Here is a 3,225-nt window from a genome sequence, read left to right on the forward strand (position 1 = left end):
CCATGCAATTGTCTCACCCTCTTTGAATGCCACCCCATCCGAGATGTGGGGCATCTGATTGTCCTTGGCTTCCACTACAGGATTGCCATGTGAAATATACTCAGAGTCGAGAGTGGATTTCATGCTCTTTATTTAGCTCATAGTGGTGAGGAGAAATGGAAGTTCCCCCAGAATGTCTACTTTATACATTATTTACAAGAGGGGCCCCACATGACTGGCTAATTCCGAGATTCTCCTGTAGGCCAATCAGGTTGTGGATTCACTTCCACCTGGAGTTGGATTGGGTGGCTCCTATGGACCAATCAGACTGCTGCATTCTGGATCCTATTGTTCTAGGACCAATCAGACTGCTGCATTCTGGATCCTATTGTTCTAGGACCAATCAGACTGCTGCATTTTGGATCCTATTCAACTCAGTACATAACGTGTATGTACATAACAGTACATGACAGTCAGAGTACATAACAGTACATGACGGGTCAAAGTGGAGAGAGAAGCCTTTCAATATTTGGTGTGGCTAAGACAGCTGAATGTGCACCCATTCTCATATGATGTCCTTCTTCCTCCACAGGGCCACACCTCCAGGGATGAGGCTCCAGCTCCGGCCCCCGGGATGAAGAACCGGACAACATCCTGGCGGTTCCCAGCTGACGTCCCTCACAATGCTTCCCCACTGCCCCTTCTCCAAAAGGGCATGGCTCCTTCCTGGCCCAGTTTGGCACAGAAACAGCAGCCAAAGTTTCCTCCCATTAAAACAGCTTCTCGGGTTATTTTTGAGAGGGAGGAGATTTTGGCTGCTGCTTCTGTGCTAGGCCGGTTGGGACAGAGCCAAGACACCCATACGGAGTAGAAGTGGGGAGCACTTATAAGATCAGGTAGGAGGAAATGCCCCTTCCCAGGTCCCCCACCCTCCTGCCCCAGACTGGGGCTAGCGTGGCTGGGAGCCAGGTGTCTGCTGATGTCTCCGTTTCCTTTGCAGCGAGGGAAAAGTTCAGCCGGAGAACTGCCGCATTTCAGGAGGGACTGGAGCCCAGACTACGGCCTCTCGCCTCTGAGGTAATGGGACAGGGGGGAGGAGGGGGCCTTAGGAAACAAAGCAGAAGGGCCTGCAGGATCAGGCCAAGGGATCGCCTGGTCCAGCCTCCTCTTCTCCCAGGGGCCACCCAGATGCCACTGCGAAAGCAGCAAACAGGATTTGAGCCCAAGAAGCAGTGCATAGCGTTGAGTTCTCCCGTGCTTTGAAGATACCTTCTTTCTTGCAGGATCTCCTGTCTGCACGGCTGTGGCTGCTGCCCAAAATGGCTTCCCCCAAAATGAACAGGTAAGAGGAAGGGAACCTTTGCATGGGGCAGGGAGAACACCCTACAAGTTGAGCGTATGTGTTCATGTTCTGGGTTCGTTTCTGAAAAAAGGCATACACTGATAAGGCGGGTTTGGGGACTGGGGGCCTTCCTACAGGGGTTGCTTGACTACAACTCCCATTGTCCTTGACCACTGTCCTTTCCTCCCTTCTTTTTTATAAAAAACACAGCTTGAGGATTCCCCAGTGATGCCGGCTAGCGGAAGGAAGAGGCATTGGGTGATGGTGCAAAGATGAATTCCAGAGCGTTTGGATCTCAGCTGAAGGACTGCATTCTGGTTTCTGATTTTTCAGCTGCTGAAGCATTTGAAAGCTGTGATGTGATAAATAGAGGCTTTACAAATGTGTAGGGCGAACTTTCCCCTGTTCATCCTTTGGTCATACCGGATTGTTATGTACTGAAGTTCTCACCCTGGGCCAGCAGGGGGATACTGTAGATAGTTTTCACTCAGGTCCACATATGCAAATAGGGGATTGAAAGTGATGTTCAGTGATTGGATAGTTACAGAAAATAGTTACAGTTGCCTTGTAGTGGAGGTCTATATAAGCAGGCTGGCTGAACCCTTCAGTTCAGTTCTGTTCTGGCTTGTGAATAAACAAAAGCTGTTTGAAGAATCGCTGTGTCGTCTGATATGTTCACCCACAACTTAACACAGGTAATTTTGTTGTTGTTAAATCAAGATAAGATGAAATTTTCTACTCTGAGAAATATTCAGGGACTGCATGCACCTCTGAAGCTGCAAATGGAATTCTAAGCAGTGAAGCAGGTCCAGCGTCTTCCCTTCCTTCCTAGTTCTAACTTGTCCCTGGATATCTGAAAAGGCAACTGTGACTGCCTTGGTTTTGAGGCTATTCAGAGTGAAGGAATGGGAGATCCTCATCTTTTGGTTGAACTTGGTTTATTATAATGCGCACATCCTCCATCCTTCTGTTCATGAAAATGTTTCTTACCTGTGTCCTTGTGGGTTCAAGTAAATCATATAAACAGTAGTTGTACAGCACTTGTTTTGATACACACAGATTCACCTACCTTGATGAAAACAAGGCACATTAAATGCTTAAATGTATTACTTTTGTTCTGTGTTTACTGTCAGGACAAATGTCTTGTAACTGGGTAGTTTTTTGAAAAATCGGGAAATATCTCTATTCAGGGCAATTACTGTTTCATGACTGCAGCTGTGGAACTGTAGACATTAAAAAGTCTATAGAAAGGGGACATTTTAGATTGAATGTTCTTGTTCTTTGCCATATATAACCCGGGTTTTTGCTGTTTAATCTTTCTTTCCTTGTGCTTGATGACTTGACATGCCATCTTTTAAAAACAATGTGTAAAATTTTCTATAAATGCAACAAACAAAACAAATACAGTGGTACCTCGGATTAAGTACTTAATCTGTTCCGGAAGTCCATACTTAACCTGAAACTGTTCTTAACCTGAAGCACCACTTTAGCTGCTGCCGTGCCGCCGGAGCACAATTTCTGTTCTCATCCTGAAGCAAAGTTCTTAACCTGAGGTAATATTTCTGGGTTAGCGGAGTCTGTAACCTGAAACTTATGTAGCCTGAAGCATATGTAACCCAAGGTACCACTGTAAACAAAAAACCCGAGCTCCCCACCGGGGCAACCCAAGTTCTGAAGAGTTCAGGCTGTCTCAATTTGGGAAATGAGCAGTGGCAGAAGAGGGAGAGATCAGCTCATCGGCATACAGCCTCCAAGACTGTCCCTAGAGTGAGAAAACTTCCCAAATTAAATCCAAATAAGGAGAGAGAAATCAAAGAATTAGTGGGACAACTTTTGAAAAGTGTCTGGGAGTGAAATAAGGGAGTCCACTCTAGAGCTGGTCAGAACCGCGTGGGGAAAATCGG

The 3,225-nt window shown here is 46.4% G+C and overlaps 1 pseudogene across 1 annotated transcript; it reads left to right on the top strand.

Moving 5' to 3' along the window:
* Window positions 1-483: 483 nt before the first annotated feature.
* On the top strand, window positions 484-2,719 carry LOC310840229 (proteasome maturation protein-like; annotated as a pseudogene). Its single transcript, XR_014568549.1, has 4 exons — window positions 484-1,056; window positions 1,263-1,427; window positions 1,532-1,755; window positions 2,026-2,719. The product of XR_014568549.1 is annotated as a proteasome maturation protein-like (transcript).
* The last annotated feature ends 506 nt before the right edge of the window (window positions 2,720-3,225 follow it).

Source organism: Podarcis gaigeae (genome assembly GCF_964106915.1).
Source record: "Podarcis gaigeae genome assembly, chromosome: 1".
In the NCBI taxonomy this organism is placed as follows: domain Eukaryota; kingdom Metazoa; phylum Chordata; class Lepidosauria; order Squamata; family Lacertidae; genus Podarcis; species Podarcis gaigeae.